General features: G+C 51.3%; 1 pseudogene; it reads left to right on the forward strand.

Moving 5' to 3' along the window:
• The first annotated feature begins 11,092 nt into the window (after positions 1-11,092).
• Positions 11,093-17,722, forward strand: LOC133252863 (rho-related BTB domain-containing protein 2-like; annotated as a pseudogene).
• The last annotated feature ends 256 nt before the right edge of the window (positions 17,723-17,978 follow it).

Genomic DNA, 17,978 nt, shown 5'->3' on the forward strand with positions numbered 1-17,978 from the left:
TGTTACTTCCTTGCAAAGGAGCAGAAGAGTGAGGGAGACCTTTTGTTTTAGGAACCAGCCTAAGACCATGGGTGTGTGGGCTGTGGCGACTCAGGCAAGGGGCTAGGTCTCCCATGGGTGGCCATGAGCCTTGGTAAGCTGGAAAGGGGGAGGTGAGCACAGCTTGGGTTTCCCTGGTTGCTTAGCAATAAAGAACCTGCCTGCCAATGCAGGAGATGTAGGTTCCACCCTTGGCTTGGGAAGATCCCCTGGAGAAAGAAATGGCAACCCACTCCAGAATTTTTGCTTGAGAAATCCCACGGACAGAGGAAACTGGCAGGCTACAGTCCAAGGGGTCACAAAGAGTCAGACTCGATTGAGCGGGTATGAGCACAGCTTGGCTAAGAGGAGCTATGTGAGGTCACCATTCAAGGATTCAGCTGATCATCTTTAGAGTTAACCTTTGTCCGAGGTTCTAAGGCATAGTAATTTTAGGTCTTCTCTGTGTTACCAGACCTTTAGGCTTCAGGACATATTTACTCATCTCTAGCTGTTAAAACCTGTTAGTTCTGCTGTTGGAGATTATATACATATATATATTTATATACACACATGTGCATCCCATCAGCTGAGTTAAAAACCCATGCCTTGAGGCATGAAAATGTCTCCATATTGTTGACACCCTATAGGGCAATCTGGGATAAGTATGGGCTGGAGGAGGACTTTGAGACAAGTTTCAGCTGGTCCATTCCTGCTTTTCTGCTTTCTGTCTCACTAAAAACATCATGTGATAACAACACACAGAGTTTCCAAACTGGGAATCTCATCTCACAGCCCCAACTAGTCTCCCCAACAGGAGGAGACTGAAGGCCAGAGATGAAAGCATGGTGCAGGGGCCAGAGCCTGGTGTGGCCACAAGCTCCCTGGGTGACTTTCCTGGGCTGTTTTCTGCTCTAGGCCTCAGTTTTCACATCTGTAAGTGAGGAGGATTATTTGTAAGTGAATGAAGAATGTGTTAATGCTCTAACATCAGGGGATGAGGGGACTTCCCTCGTGGTCCAGTGGCTAAGACTTTGTGATCCCAATGCAGGGGGGCCTGGGTTCAATCTCTGGTCAGGGAACTAGATCCCGCATGCCACAACTAAGACCTGGTGTGGCCAAATAAATAAATATGAAAGTAAAATAAAATCAGGGCATGAGGTTGTAAGGGGCTCAGGGGCTGTGCCATCTCCTCTCAGAGGCCCCAAGCTAGCTGCCAAAATAGAATTCTTGTTCTGTGCTTCCCTGACAATTCACATCACTCCTTGATGCTTTAATGTCCTCATCTACCAAGTGGGGATAATAATAGTACCTCCTTACAGGATGGTTTTGAAGTTTAAATGAAGTAGCACATGTAGCCCAATAGTGGACATGTAATAAACTCTCCATAAATTATTGGGACTTCCCTGGTGACCCAGTGGTTAGGAGTCCCAGCTTACATTGCAGGGGGCATTGGTTCAATCTCTGGTTGAGAAACTAAGATCCTATATGCTGTGTGGTATGACCAATAAACAAAATTTTAAAAATAAATTATTATTATTAATAATTATAATTAAACTTAAATCCCTTGATGGCATCACTATAGTTTTATAATCCTCACAATCTCTAGCAATGTCTGGCACTATGCGTGAGTGCTCAGCTGCTCTGACTCTGTAGCCCTCCAGGCTCCTCTGTCCATGGGATTTTCCAGGCAAGAATACTGGAGAGGGTTGCCATTTCCTTCTCCAGGGGATCTTCCTGATCTGGAATTGAACCCTCATTTCCTGCATTGCAGGCAGACCTTCCACCACTGAGCCACCAGAACCCCAACGGCATGGGAATCCAGCTTTGGCCTCCACCCAATTCTCTTTCTTGCCTTGTTGGAGTCCAGGCACCAAGAAGACTCCAGGGCCGGGGCAAAAGATGTAGGGTGCCTCTGGAGGAAACTCAGGGTGCAAAGGAGGGCTAGGTCAGTCCCTTACTGAATAGCCCTGCACAATCCTTTAACCTTGGTCAAGAGCAGCTCCAACCCGACTCAAGTCTGGCTACCAACATGCAGCAATGCCCAAGGCAGATTCCAAGTTTAGGCCAAGCTGACCTTGAGGAGAAGAAGGGGACGACAGAGGATGAGATGGTTGGATGCCATCAGTGACTTAATGGACATGAGTTTGAGTAAATTCCAGGAGTTGGTGATGGACAGGCTGGCCTGGTGCATTGCAGTCCATGGCACTGCAAAGTGTCAGATAAGACTGAGTGACTGAACTAAACTGAAATGACCTTGAGGAGAACACTGAGAACTCAGAGTGTTTACTAAACAAACCCTGTACTCTGAGTGTGTGTTAGTTGCTCAGTCATGTCCAATTCTGTGGACAGACACAGGCTACCCTGTGAATTGTAGCCCACCAGGTTCCTCATGGAAATCTCTAGGCAAGAATACTGGAGCGGGTTGCCATTCCCTTCTCCAATGGTGCTCTGAGTAGGGCAGCCAAATTTAACCCAGCTTTATTGCCACGCGATTATGTTTTCAAGATGCTCCATTCTGTGCCATGCGTTCCTTTATCTGGAGGCAGGAAACAGTAATACACACTCACCGTGGACCACTTCTGAGGGACAATAGAAAGCGTTCCTATCCCTACCATCCTTATTATCTCTGTAAGCTCTAGCACAACAAGATACCGAGGGAGAAAACTGGGTCAGAAGACAGGAGATTGGGGCCCTCTGGATACACTTTCCCTGCCCTCTCTCCCTGCCCTTTCTCAAATATCGCAGCCACGTGGAAACTCATGGGGAACAGTTGGGGCTTTTTATAATTTTATTTGTTAACAGTTGGGGCTATTTTTTATGTGTGTGCTGCAATGCCTCATGAAAAAGTTGTGAAAAAAAAAAGAAAAACAGGTCTATTTTGGGGTGATCAGCCTCCTCAGAGCTTCTCACTTGCAGCTCCACAGGCTCCAGGAATGAGCCTGCCCTCTCTCAGAAGTACTGTAGCTTACCTGAAGTGTGGGATTCTGGGCCCAGATGCACTGGCTAGGGGATGCATTTATATATGTGTGTGTGTGCATGCGTGCTGTCGCTTTAGTTATGGTTGCTTCAGTCATGTCTGACTCTGCAATACCATGGACTACAGCTTACCAGGCTCCTCTGTCCATGGGGATTCTCCAGGCAAGAATACTGGAGTGGGTTGCCATTTCCTCCTCCAGGGGACCTTCCTGACTCAGGGATCAAACCTGTGTCTCTTATGTCTCCTGCATTGGCAGGCAGCTTCTTTACCACTAATGCCACATGGGGAGCCCCATATTTATATTTATATGCACATGTTTATATATTTATTTTTGGCTGCGGTGGGTTTCATCCTTGCAGCATGCAGGATCTTTCATTGTGATGCTCAGGTTCCATAGTATATGGGCTCAATAGTTGCCCCATGGCACATGGGATCCTAGTCCCCTGAGCAGGGATTGAACCTGCATCCCCTGCATTGGAAGGTGGATTCTTAACCACTGGACCACCAAGGAAGTCTGTAGGGGATACATTTTTGTACCCTTCTTGTCACTTTTTTGCCTAGAAAGCAGGGCAGAAGTAACACCGTCTAGTTTCTTTCTGCTTCTGGCTGTTTTAGTAGTGACTTCTAATATACTGTCCTGAGAAATGAACATCCCAGGAGACTCAGGGTAGATCACTGCATTCATGCTGATGGTCCTTGCAGCTCTTTAAAAACTTAAGCCTATGAGTGCTCAAGTTTCCCTACTGAATGAAGAGCCATTTCAAAGCTGCAGTATATGTTTTATGGTGGCCTCAGCCAGCTGTGGTTGCCCAGGAGGCAGGGTCCAGGTAGGGGACTTGGGTGGATGGGCAGAGAGGTGTGCATACTCAGATGTCCACCAACAAAGCTGTAGCCTAGCCTGACCCAAATGGGAGGGGACTCTAGTTCCTGCTGGAAGCAGCCCTGCCACCCCACAGTGTGGCTGTAAGAAAGCTGCAAAGGCTACCTGGGCTTGGAGGATCTCGGGCAGAATTCACTGCTCACCTGCTTTGCTCATTTTCTCATGATCTTCCTGCGCATCCCCCCTTCCCCGCTTACCCTCACTCCTATGGGCCATCAGGCACCAGGCTAAGGTAGGCCTGAAATTGTCCAACCCTAGTAGGTCAGATTATCAGAATTCCAGCCCCCAACCCCAACCCCACCGCCTCCACCCATCCAAACTCATGCTCCTGTGCTGTCTGCACTCCATAGGCAGCCCGGGGCATACGGGTGCACGTGGGGCTGCTCCTCCTTTCCAGCATAGGGCCGTGATGGGGAGCAGGCAACAGTGGGGGAAGAGTTAGAGGGGGCACACAGTCTCTGATCTCAGCCCGGGAAGACGAGATCATCTAGCCACCCCTTGACTTTGGGCAAGAAATATTGTTGTCCTCGATGGGAGATCAGAGAGATGATGTTCCTTGCTCAAAGTCACACAACCATGATGGAGGGACTACCAGAACTGAATTCAGCTCCTTCTCTGTTTTGGTTTCATTCACTCTGGGCTCTTGGGGCTGCTATGGTCCACATCTCTGCCCTCAGTAGGCTTTGTGGGGGGGCCCTCCTCTTCCCTTGACTTCCTTCTGTCTTGACACCCCTGCCCCTGGGGAGTAGTCCCAGAGATGCCCTTCCATTATCCTTTAAAGACACAGCACCACCTGCTTCCAGAGGTCTATGGCTGGCCTCTCCAAACCACCTCCTCCCCACCCCTGACTTTTTTTCTTTTCTTTTAAAATTTTTTTTACTTATTTATTTATTTTTGGCTATGTTGGGTCTTCGTTGCTTTTGCATGGGCTTTCTCTAGTTGTGGCGAGCAGGGACGACTCTCTAGTTGTGGAGCATGGGCTTCTCACTGTGGTGGTTTCTCTTGTTGCTGAGCACCGGCTCTTGGGTGCTCAGGCTTCAGTAGTTGGTGGCTCCTGGGCTCTAGAGCACAGGCTCGATAGTTGTGGTGCATGGGCTTAGTTGCCCTGCAGCATGTGAGATCTGCCCAGACCAGGGGTTGAATCCATGTCTCCTGCATTGGCATGCAGATCCTTTACTGCTGAGCCACCAGAGAAGCCCTCCAAACCCTTTTCTCAATCATTCCCTATTTCTCCAGAAATTCTCAAATTTTCTTTGACTGAACTGGCCCCCAAATGATGACAGCTCATTTAAAGAAAGCTGCAAGTGGGGATGATGGCAGAATGGGGTTCTCTCTCTGCCTCTTACCATGTGTCTAATCCCTCTGCCCTCCTCTCCAAAAAGCTTCCTTCCACACTCAGCCTTGGCAGCCATCAGCTGATATTTTACTGAGTCCCAATTTGGGTCAGGAGCTGCTCCAGTGAAAAGAACAGCTAATAAAATATAGGCCGTCCATGCTAGGAACTCATATCAGATGTCAGTACTGGAATGAGCATTGAAGGTCACCTGATCCAACCCCTGTACAAGGGGGAGCTGAATCTCAGAGAGGTCCGGGAACCGTCTGCCACACAGCTGCATAAAAGCAAATTCCAGGCCTCTTGATGGCCAGTGGATCACTCTTTCCAAATCACCGAACTAGAATGTGCAGATGCCTGCAGCATGGGATGGCAAATGACCCCAGTACTTACCCTTCAAGTAGCCCCTTGACTCTCTGAGATGGCCTCTCTCTTGGTTCTGGGGCTGAGTGTCTCAGCCTATTGGGCTTGGGCAGCAGAAGCCACACTGTGGCCCTGAGAAGGACTCTCTGTTTGGGCTGACTGACCTGGTGGTCAGTCAGGAAAGCAAAGCCTCTTTCCTTTCCTCACTGTGTGCTCATTCCTTTGCCCTCTCTTTCCCCTTCCCATCCAGCCGAACTGTGAGCCTGGAGCAAGCACCAAGCAATGGCAGCTGGAAGAAAAGGCCAGTATGACCTGAGGAGGTCTTCTATGGACAGCCTGTGAGTAGCCACTGGGTGATGTCAACTCCTTCCCCATTGTTTTCCTCACCCCAAGCATTTATTTACCTGTCAAGGATTTATAGAGGGTCTCTTGAGTGTCTGTTGCCTGGTGCTAGATGAGCATGAAGGGTCCTCTTTTGAATAAGCACAGTTAAAGACTCTGATGCTGGGAAAGATTGAGGGCAGGAGGAGAAGGGGGTGACAGAGGATGAGATGGTTGGATGGCATCACCAACTCAATGGACATGAGTTTGAGCAAACTCTGGGGATGGTGATGGACAGGGAAGCCTAGCGTGCTGCAGTCCATGGGGTCGCAAAGAGTCTGACATAACTGAGAGACTGAACAACAACTTCCCGTAAGAGTCCTCAGTACTGTGAGGGACAGAGAGAACCAATGATACAGCAGCGTGACTGATATTATTAGGGGAGTCTAGAGGAAGAGTTTGGAGAAGGCAATGGCACCCCACTCCAGTACTCATGCCTGGAAAATCCCATGGACGGAGGAGCCTGGTAGCCTGCAACCCATGGGGTCGCTAGGAGTCGGACACGACTGAGCGACTTCACTTTCACTTTTCACTTTCATGCATTGGAGAAGGAAATGGCAACCCACTCCAGTGTTCTTGTCTGGAGAATCCCAGGGACGGGTGAGCCTGGTGGGCTGCCGTCTATGGGGTCGCACAGAGTTGGACACAACTGAAGTGACTTAGCAGCAGCAGAGGAAGGGTTGGGAATGTAGAGTTTGTAGGGGATACTCACTGAAGACTTCCTGGAGGAAGTGACATCAAAGCTGAGACTGGAAGGATGAGTGAGTAATATCCAAATGAAGAGGGTGGAAAGAGAAAGAGTGTTCAGGCTTAGGGAATCCCTTGAGCAAAGGCCCAGAAGATTCCGGTTTCCTAGTGGGGATCTGGAGGTACCTCCTGAGCCTTGGGCAAGAAGACTGAGAGATTCTAGGCTTCCAGATTCAGCTCCTTCACCCTGCAGGGGCTCTGCATCTTGAGAAGCCTGTTTTTAGTCTCCTACAGAGACATTACTTTGTCAACAAAGGTCCGTCTAGTCAAGGCTACGGTTTTTCCAGTAGTCATGTATGGATGTGAGAGTTGGACTATGAAGAAAGCTGAGCACCAAAGAATTGATGCTTTTGAACTGTGGTGTTGGAGAAGACTCTTGAGAGTCCCTTGGACTGCACGGAGATCCAATCAGTCCATTCTAAAGCAGATCAGTCCTGGGTGTTCTTTGGAAGTAATGATGTTAAAGCTGAAACTCCAGTACTTTGGTCACTTCATGCGAAGAGTTGACTCATTGAAAAAGACTCTGATGCTGGGAGGGATTGGGGGCAGGAGGAGAAGGGGACGATAGAGGATGAGATGGCTGGATGGCATCACTGACTCGATGGACGTGAGTTTGAGTGAACCCCAGGAGTTAGTGATAGACAGGGAGGCCTGGTGTGCTGCAATTCATGGGGTCGCAAAGAGTCGGACATGACTGAGCGACTGAAGTGAACTGAACTGAACAGGGTGGCAATGGCACAGGCCCACTGCACACTGCTGGGGAGAGAGTCATGCTTGTGCTTAGAAGCTTCAGTTGTGTCCAACTCTTTGCAACCCCATAGACTGCAGCCTACCAGGCTCCTCTGTCCATGAGATTTTCCAGGCAAGAGTACTGGAGTGGGCTACATTTCCTTCTCCAGGGGATCTTCCCAACCCAGGGATTGAACCCAGGTCTCCCACATTGCAGACAGGTGCTTTACCATCTGAGTCACCAGGAAAGCCCCAAGAATACTGGAGTGGTTTGCAGTTTCCTTCTCTAGGGGATCTTCCTGACCCAGGGATCAAACCCACATGTCTTACGTCTCCTGCATTGGGAAGCAGGTTCTTTACTGCTAGTGCCACTTGGGAAGCCCAGGAAGAGAGTCATCCCAAGTCAAAAAGTCTGTGAGGTGGGCTTCACAGAGGCTTGAATGTCCCAGGCGAGGGCTGAAGAGAAGCAAGGCTAGTAGCCAGCAAGTAGTCGAAGGGCTAAAGCTGCCTGGGAAACAAATGGAACATGCAGGCTGGAGAAGGGCACAGTGGGTAGGGTCTGCATAGCTTGGGCTGGCACCAGGGAGGGATCTTCAGAGCCACAGGGAGAGGAGGGCTTGGTGCTTCAGGGGTGCCTACCTGAGAAGTGGTGGAGAGTTCTCTCCCCAGACCAACTTCCTGCTCCTGAGCTTCAGGAAAACAGCAGCACAGGGTGTCCAGGAGGAGAGTGGTTAAAGAGATAGATGGTGGAGGGTGACTCTGGGGGACAAGTTCAAGGGGTTTATGTCACCAGGCAGGAGAGTCACAAGGGAGCTGTGGTGAGGGAACAGATGATGGAGGGAGGCAGGAAGCTAGAATGGAACCTGCCTCCAAGCTGCTAGCAGCCCCTAAGGCTGCGGCCAGGCGCTGTCCCCATAGAGTGAGTAAGCCCAGTGATGCAGGTCCTTGCTTGGGCCACCAGCGGGAAGGCAGTGCAGACACCCAGCCAGCCAGTGATGTGGGGCAGTCAACAGCCCATTCTGAAGTGCTCTGAGGAGACAAGCAGTGGTTCCAAGCTGCAGGGACTGGGCAGAGGGGGCCAGTGTGTATGTGTAACAGAAGAAAGGAAAAGGCAGAGAGAAAAAGAGGCTGGGAACCTTAGTAGAAAAACTTCCCACTCAGGCTTGACTTGGGAAGTACCGTTGACCCTTTAACAACAAGAGCTTCAACTGTGCAGGTCCATTTAAAGGCAGATTTTTTCCCCCAATAAATATGTATACAGTTGGGGCTCCCTAATCATGGGTTTCTGCATCCGTGTGCATGCATGCATGCTAAGTCACTTTAGTCATGTTAGACTCTTTGCAATCCTGTGAACTGTAGCCCACCAGGCTCCTCTGTCCATGGAATTCCCCGGGCAAGAACACTGCAGGGAAACCTGAGAACAGGGAGGACCAACTGTATTCATTGAACTTCATCATTTTATATAAGAGACTTCAGCATCTGAGGGTTTTGCTCTTCCAGGGGGGGCTCCCAAAACTAATCTCTGGTGGATCCAAAGGAATGACTGTAATCAGAAATCAGGAAAATGGTCTCTCCAGGGCTATGGTGGGCGGGATGCAAGGGGAGGGGGAGGGGGAGGTGGCCTGTGTATGAAATGCTACCAAGGGCTAGGAGCTGGGGCCTGGGACAGGGTTCAAAGTGGGCCGCTGACAACTCCTTGGTTGCTGGCGAGGGGACCCAGCCTCAGGGAATGGCTTTGTTTTCCAGGATTCTGGCGTTGGCAGGCTGGGTAAAGATGAAGCTAACGTGGTAGCCAGATCCTTGGTCTGGGAACCAACATCTTGAGGCTGTCTTGAGTAGCTGGAAGGTGTGAACTGAGGGCCAGGGTTGGGTGGGAAGATCTGGCATTGACCACAGTTAAGGCAGAGGCTGAAGGCCGGGACTTGGTAGTGACCTACCTCTCAAGCTGAGAATCTTCAACTGCCCTGATGAGGAGAAGCTGGGATCTGGTGCCTATTTCTCCAAAAAGGGAAAGGGCATTGGTTCTATAGCTGCAGGTCCTGTAGCACCTTGACTTTGAGTAGAGATCAGTTCTATTTTCCTGCTCTGTGCTGCATTGGGGCTGTCCCTGCTGCCGGGACGTGTGAAACGTGAAGCCAACAGGCTGGTGCTCTGAAAGGGACTAGGGTGTCAGATACTCTGCTTCCCACCCCCCACATGGCACCCATACAGAGATCCCATGCTGTGCTCTTTTGTGATGCAGTGACCTCTGACACAGCACCCTCGATCATCCTTAATCTCTAATCCAGCTCTAAGTGAAAGTTGCTCAGTCGTGTCTGACTCTTTGCAACCCCATGGACTATACAGTCCATGAAATTCTCCAGGCAAGAATACTGGAGTGGGTAGCCTTTCCCCTCTCCAGGGGATCTTCCCAACCCAGGGATTGAACCCAGGTCTCCCGCATTGCAGGTGGATTCTTTACCAGATGAGCCACAAAGGTAATCCAGCTCTAGGTAGATTCAGAGGAGGAGTAGATTAACGCACTTACTGAACATGGACCAGGCCAGAAAGCAGGAACGTCTTGGTGGGCACCTTCTCATTATAAGCATTCATGGATGGGAAGCATGCATCAGGCAATAAAAAATTAATTTTTTCTTTGCCTTTATTTTTTGGCAATTATATGTTGCAGAAACTATTATTAAAGCATATTTGCATTTTCAGAGGATAAGTTGGAGGTGTGATGGAGTGGGATTAAGTGGGAGACACGTCAGTCTGGGCTTTTAAAAAATTGTCCAGAGGTAATCCACAAGATGGATAAAACCAGATTGAGTTGACTACTGTAATTACTCGCAGTCAAGATCCTCATAATTAAGGATGAGGATCCTTGAACACGGCAAACTTCCTTTGAGGACCACTCATATTACAGATGTCATCCCTTGTAATCTGTTATTCTCCAGAATTTTGAGAGGAGGGCCCAAAGTTGCCATAGATAATGTCACCACGGCTAGTGTCTTGGTGGCATTTCTTTAAGAGGGCAGAAGGTACAGGTGAACGCCAGGTGGCAATAGATTGAATATGGGATAGAAGAGGAGCCTGCTGGACAAAAGGGAGAGGGGAGAAGGCCTACATGGTAAACAGGTGCAGGTGATACAGGGACCCACTCTGAAACTCATTAAGGGCCACGGAAATTGGAGACATAGTCTGTAGCTGCAGGGGCGGTGATGGAGGGAGGAAGGCCCCCAAACACCAGAAAAAACGTTCCTTTTGGCAGAGCTGTCTTCCTCTTCCCCTGGGCAAACGGTGGAAGCCCGGGGCTAAGGGACAAGGCACAAATGTCGAAATCCCCTTCCCTAACTCGCATCCCGTCCAGGGCTGACTAGGATGCTGTGGGAGTTCTTTCTCAGCCTCCCGGAGAAAGGGGCGGGGGGTAACTCTGAGTGAGTTTAGTGAGGTTTGGAGCTTCGCCAGGTAGAGGGACGCAACCCCGGCCCCCGTAGGCGAGCCTAGAGCCTACTCGGCGTCCCTCCGGGTGACGGCGAGGTAAGCAAAAGTGGAGAGGAAGCAAGCGACGTCGGGAGGCGGGGCCTCCGGGACGCCCAATCCCCTTCTTTCCCCGCCCCTTCCCCGCCCCCTCAACTGATTTCGACCAACGGAACGCCGCGAAGGGCGGTACCTGTCACGGCTGGCGTTCTGGGTGAGATTTTGCCCCCACCTTTTTCCCCTCCCTCCCTTCTTTTTTTTTTTTAATCCCCTTTCTCTTTTTTTGTGAATGAAAAAAGGAGGTCGCAAGCGGTCCCTGGGACTGCAGCGCTAGGCGTCTTGGTGGCCGCGCCTTCGGAGCGGGCCCAGGCGCGTAGCAGCGGCGGCCTCGCCCCTCTCGCCCACTTCTGCTTGCCGCCTCCGGCCTCGGCAGCCAGAGAGGGCCGTTGGCGGCGGCGCGGCCCAGCCGCGGAGGTCTGAGCGGCCTCCCGCTGCCCGGCTCCGGCGCGCCTCCGTGACATTGGGCGCCGGGAGATGCTGATCCGGAAGAGGCAGTGGCCGCAGTGCCGCGCGCGCGGCCGCTCCCGGCCCGCCGTCCGGCCTGGGCTGCTCTGTCAGAGTTTCTGATGTAGCGCGACCCGAGCCCGGAGCCTCAGCGGCAGTAGCAGCAGCAGCAGCAGCAGCGCGGCGGCACCGGTATCTTCCTAACTTGCACCCGCGGAGTGACCCCAGCCATTTCACTAAAATGAGCGTGCTTAGCAGGAAGAGATGTGTTCCTTACACTAGAAATCACCCCGTCACATGTAGCGGTGTAAGTAAATGATTAATTTCTATTATGGCCGGGTTGCGAGCAGCCTCTGGAAACGCGCCGCTTCCCCGTTCTGCGTCCTCCCGGGGGCCCTGTCTGCGCCCGTCCTGATTTCCCTCGGGCGTCCTCTCGTCCCTGGACTAGAGCTTCGGCTGCTGGGGTCTTAGCGGGCGGGGGACTAACCTTTTCTGGGTGTATCTAGGGAAAGGAAAATAACTTGATTGCCGTGGCATGCTGTGGCCTTCCCCTTCCCCCATTTAAATAAAAAAAATTATTTTGTATGTGTGTGCAGAACAGCATGTCAAGAGAAAAGGTCCAGAGTAGTGGAAATGTTTCCGTTAAAAATATTTAATGGAATGTGGGGTTTTTGTTTGGTTTTGCCATTCTGGATATGTTACTTTCAACCCGTTCCATTGCAGTCTGTGCATCTGAGTTCTGGCAAACTAAGGGAAGAAATCCTTAGGGTTGTTTGTTGATGTTTGAAGAGGCTTATTCTGTGTTTAGGCTTGCATTTTTGTTTAACATGACTATTCGGCATCTGTTTGGGCCTTGATGCCCATCGGATCTGTGGGGGGATTCATCTCTCCGCTCCCCCCCACCACCCCAGTGTTACAGTGTCAGTGACCCTGTGGGAGCTTCCTTTAATTGGAAGGCCACCCTCGCTGGTCTTCTCTTCCTCATCCTGTCCATCCTCCTTGATCTTTACCTTCATTTTCAAGATATTCTTCCCTTTTGTATTTTGTAAGATGCAGGATGTGGGATATAGGTTGCTAGGAGACAAAGCAGGCTCCCAGGGAGATTCTGTTGTTTCCTTGACAACCAGACTAGGGCAGCTACAGATGAACAAGCCTCCTATTGGCTGTGGGAGGGAAATGGGGGGCTTTTCTGGGCTTTGCAAAGAGTGTGTGTAGGGGTGTGGAGGTGGGACTAGGAGCCTGTAAGGGTTGTAGCTAATTTGAGCACACGCCTTTTGTTCTGACCTGGCCTGAGTACAAAGAGCTGGGATGTTGGTGGGCAGGAGGCTGTCTTTGGAGAAGGGAACAGGGATTGTGGGATGGGGTGTGAAGGGAGCATCTCTGTGACTCTGGAATCATTGAGGAAGAGGAGTGGCCTCAGGGTCATGATAGCCAGTGCAAGGTGGCAAGGAAACCATAGTGTATGGAAGTTAATCAGGAGGCTCAGAAGGAATGGGGATGAGGCAATTGTGTGGAAAAGTCTAGAGTCATTGAAGGTGAGAGTGCCAGAAGGAAAGGGGAAGTTGAGAGGCTTATTGAGGGGGTTGTGCCATTGTATACCAGCACCGTTACTGTAAAGTAGCAATATTCTAGAGCAAAAATTACATTACTGTTGACAATGGCATCATATCTCCAGGACAGGATCCTTCTAAAGACAGGCCTGAATAGACTAAGAGTTCTGCTCGCTTAATTGGGCCAGTGTGTATCTTAAAAGAGAGGTATAATTACACATAGAGATATGTAATCTGGCATTATATAATACCACATTACATAAGGCACATACCTCCTTTTGGCTCAGGCTGTCTTGGCACAGATTCATCAAAATTCAAGACTGGCTTCTGATGCCCTCATACCCATTTTCCAGAAGGGTAGACCATGGCACAGAGAAGTGAAGTGATTTGCCCTTTCCCAGATCAGACAATGAATGAAGTTTGCCAGGTAGGCAGTTGGGATGGGGGTGGAGTGGGTGAGAATGATCAAAATTGGGAGGAAGTCAAAAGACAAGTAAGAGAAGGCTGCAGGGGTGGTGGGGAAATGGATGGGGAGGGGCTGCTCAGCCAGAGGAACACCCAACAGGTCTGCTGTCTAAACTCCCAGCACAGTGTCGCTCTTCTGCTTGCTGGTTGGCTGTCCCCTGCTTAACCCTAGAGGAGCATAGGGTGTGCATCGAGTGTTTGAATTGTAGACTCACCAATCTTGGACCAGCACTGAACCACTCTGCTGGTGTTCTGACATCCTCCTCACCATCCAGCTGCTCCTGGGTGTGAGAGCTGATAGGTCGCCTTGATTTCTCATCCCCTCTTCTGTCTACACACCTCCGTGCTGCTAGAACCTCAATTTAAGAAAGAAGCTCTGTTGGCTAGTAGGTTTCTCTCTTTCTCCTACATCTGTGTATATTTGTATTGGGGAATCTATCTGTTTTGTTCTTCAACTAATTAAACAGAAATCACAACCCAGATGCCTCCCAGCGCCAGCACATCCTTCCCGCTGTCTGCCTTGAGACGAGGAACTATCAAAGTGGGGTTCCCACTCTTCATCAGGAGAATGAACTTGGGGAGAGGCAAGATGGTGGGCAGAATAATGGTTGCTTGCTGGAGAGGCTGAGAAGGGGTGGAGGAAGGAGAAGGAATGAGGCAGACAATTGCGCTGGAGACTAGGGAGGGACCTGCACAGAGACCCCTGGTTGTTTAGATCCTGTAAAATTCCAAGAAAGAGGAGGCGTGTGTCTCATTGGAAAGTCCTTGCCGTACTTTTTGCTAAGGTGGCTGAGATGCATCCACTCCAGCAAAATCCCAGTTACCATCGTTGGATATTTCAGGTCTGCATTCCCGCATGCTGGCATCTAGTTACAGTCCTGCAGGAGCCGAGCTCCTCTGTTGCTGCTGGTGGCTTGGCTCTTGGGCTGGATGGCTCAGCAGTGAGAGCTCCTGGGAAGCCTCCAGGACTCCTCTGGGCTCAGCCTTCCTTGGCCTAGGAAGGAGTCCTTCAAATTGCTCCAACCCCCAGCTGACTTCAGGTACTCAGGAAATGTGAGCAGGGGCAGGTCAGTGACCCTGGTGAAACCAAGCTTGCTAATAATGCCTGCACTACCCCTACCTTCTCTCTTCAAGCCTTCCAGGGGAGAGTGGATGCCAACTGTGAGGCTGTCAGCAAAAACCCCTAAAAGCCCAGGGCCCCCTCCTGGAGATAGCTTTTTAAACACTGACATGACATTTTGACTACAGAAGGACCTTCTGTTTGTTCATTTGAGCCATCCCTCTCTGTGGGTGGATGAGCCGCTTCCTCTCTACCTAACACAGGAGGAAAGTAAGGCAAACATTTGTTCAGAAATTCAGGCCCGAGTTTCTGACTCTCTGCTTTCCCATTACCTGTCCAGCCAATTTAATGAGCATCCTTCCAGGAGTGCTGGTGTCCAGGGGCTTCCAGCCTGAGACTCCTCCTCCCCAGGAAGGAGAAATGTGGAAGGGAATGCATCTCATTTTCCCTGAAACTGGATGCAGGATACTTGGAGGGCAGGCCTGGGTAGGGGATGGGAAGGCTTACTGGCCCATTAGCCATGGGGTGTATTGTCCCAGATTTCCCAGGTGGCTCAGTGGTAAAGAATCCACTCGTCAGTGCAGGAGACATGGGGTGGATCCCTGGCTCGGGAAGATCCCCTGCAACCCACTCCAGTATTCTTGCCTGGAGATGGACTACAGTCCATGGGGTTGCAAAGAATCGGACACGACTGAGTGACTGAGTGTGTGCACACACACATATTGTCCCAGGCCACTGCTTACCCCCACTACCACCATCTCAATACTGAGTGAGCCCCTTAGGTAATGGGACAATCTCACAAGAGGAGAGGAGAGGCCTGTGGACTGCTCAGGTGCAAGCACCCAGAAGCCGTCTCAGCTTGGAGAATCTGGGACAAAAAACTTCAGCATCTCTGTAATGGGGCTGGGGTTGAAGGGTAGCCACAGGCAGGCTGCAGTTTGGAAATTGACAGCGAGAGGAGAGAGGCAAAGGTCGCGGCCAGGAGGGCCGCTGCCCGGTCCGACAAGTCCATTAAATGTTAATTTAATTTTTTCATTTAAATTTTTAAGTTTTAATTTAATTTCATCTTAATTTTCTCAGCAGCCCTGCCCTCAGGCATGCTGGGAAGAAGGGGTGGGGACCTGGCCCTGACTCCCCTCCTCTCATCTTTGTTGTTCTGCTGTCACAGCCCTGCGGGCTGGAGGACGAGAGCAGATGATAAGTGAGCTTCCTAGGCAGACACCTCTCTTCCCAGGAGAGTGGGGACCAGCCCCCGAGCAGACTCCGCCTTGGGATCTCTCTCTGGCATTCCCCAACCAGAAGCCCTGCTGCTGGAGGATGGAGACAACAGGAGGAAGACCAGAGATTCACCCAGTGGAGCTGTGCCTCTCAGCCTGAAGGGACTCCTGTCTCCTCGGGCCCCTGTGGAGCCTGTGCCCGGAAAGCTACCCACTCCCTTGTCCTCCTCTCTGCTCAAATGCTCAGAGAGGGGGCAGCCCCGGCAGAGAAGAGCTGCTGGCCCTGGCCCTCAGGGGCTGGTGTGCGAAGTTGTCTTGACTGCTTCTCTTCTCTCCCTCAGGTCCCAATTAATGGATTCTGACATGGATTATGAAAGGCCAAATGTAGAGACCATCAAGTGCGTGGTGGTGGGGGACAACGCTGTGGGCAAGACCAGGCTTATCTGTGCCCGGGCCTGCAATGCCACCCTCACCCAGTACCAGCTGCTTGCCACCCACGTGCCCACAGTTTGGGCCATTGACCAGTATCGGGTATGCCAAGAGGTAAGGTTGTAAGTCTATGGCCTCACTCATCTGGGCTTCTTCCCCAGGGATCTCTCCAGAGGGGCCCTATGCTACGCTCACGGAAGCCCTTTAAAGGTTGAGTAGAGGCAGCTGAAGAGCACAGATCCCTGGGAGAGGCCTGAGGGGAGCCCACCCCAGGGGAGGGGTCCCCAGCCCTTTGTGTTTGTCTGAGCAGAAGCCTGGGGCATCTTGTGTAACATAGCCCCCAGTAATGGGAAGCCCTGGAGCTGGGAAAGGGGTGGTGCTTTGGAGAGATGAGAGCTGCCGGGAGAAAAGAAACTGCTGGCTAATGATACCAGAAGACCCAAGGCTGGGAAACATCTGACTGGCAGGTACAGCTGAGAACAAGGATGGCCTCCTTGAGAGATGGCATCACTCCCATGACTGTCTGCCCTCTGGAGTCTCTTCTGTCCTGGCCAGCTCTTGTTAGGGGACTCAGGTGTTCTAGGACACACAGAGGGAGACACTAGTTGTCCCCCCAGCCCCCATGCTGTGGGACCCAGGAGTGAGCTGACCCCACCCCAAGTCGGCATGCAGGGCCCCCAGGAACCATTGCCTTCGCTTCCCTCCCCTCTCCCTGTCCCACCCCCTTCCCCCACCCCTTCCAGGTGCTGGAACGTTCCCGAGACGTGGTGGACGATGTGAGCGTGTCTCTCCGCCTCTGGGATACCTTCGGAGACCACCACAAAGACCGGCGCTTTGCTTATGGGAGGTAGGGAAGACCCCCGCTGCCTGCAGGGAGCCAAGTGGATGGGGTTTTTCCCTGAGGTATGAGGACACTCTGTGAAACTGAGTGGAAGGAGTTTCACTCTGTGAAACTGGGAGGAAGGAGTGGAGAAAACAGCCCTGGGAGACCCTTGACGGGAAGGCAGCCTGGGCTGGGCAGGGAGCCGGCTTTGCAGTCGGGCGGCCTGGTTTCAGTTCTCTCCTGTTAACCAGTAACGCTGGGACTTTGAGCAATTAGGAAGGCTGTTCTGAGATGAGTTTTCTCAGATGAGATGGTAAAAGCGGTCATGTCTAAATCTCAAGAGAGCTGTGAGGTCAACCCAAGAATCTTTGAAAGCTCTCAAGTGCTAACTTGGGGGTACAGAAATAGGTGCTATGATTAAATGTTTTGGGGAAGATCACGTGAGCCGATCCATATGACAGTTGTGGGACTGCAGTGTAGGGGTGCCGTTGGGTATGTGCTCTCCCTTGTTCCAGCAGCAGGGAACCTATCACTAGCTTTTTCTGCCTATAACCTCACTCTCTCCCACCCCAGATCTGATGTGGTGGTTCTGTGCTTCTCCATTGCCAACCCCAACTCCCTCCACCATTTCAAGACCATGTGGTTCCCAGAAATCAAGCCCTTTGTCCCCGAGCACCTGTCATCTTGGTGGGCTGCCAGCTGGACCTGCGTTACGCTGACCTGGACGCTGTCAATAGGGCCAGGAGACCCTTGGCTAGGTAGGGAGTCCTGGTGCCTAGGGAGGGAAAGGTGGCAGATGAGGAAGGGGAAGAGGAAGTGGGGGGAAGTTGTGTGTCTCTCAACTCCCTGCTCAGCCCTGAGAGAATGCACAGAGCCTCACTTCTCTCTCTCCATTTGAAGCAGACTCACATAGGGAGCCAGTAAGAATGATCATTCTTTCATCCATCCATCCATTACACACTGAGTGGATAATACTGAGCTAAGCATCATGAGGAGAGAAGGAGAAGGAGAGGTCATCTTTGTATGAAAGGAGCTTATAA

Source organism: Bos javanicus, chromosome 8 (assembly GCF_032452875.1).
Source record: "Bos javanicus breed banteng chromosome 8, ARS-OSU_banteng_1.0, whole genome shotgun sequence".
Lineage (NCBI taxonomy): Eukaryota > Metazoa > Chordata > Mammalia > Artiodactyla > Bovidae > Bos > Bos javanicus.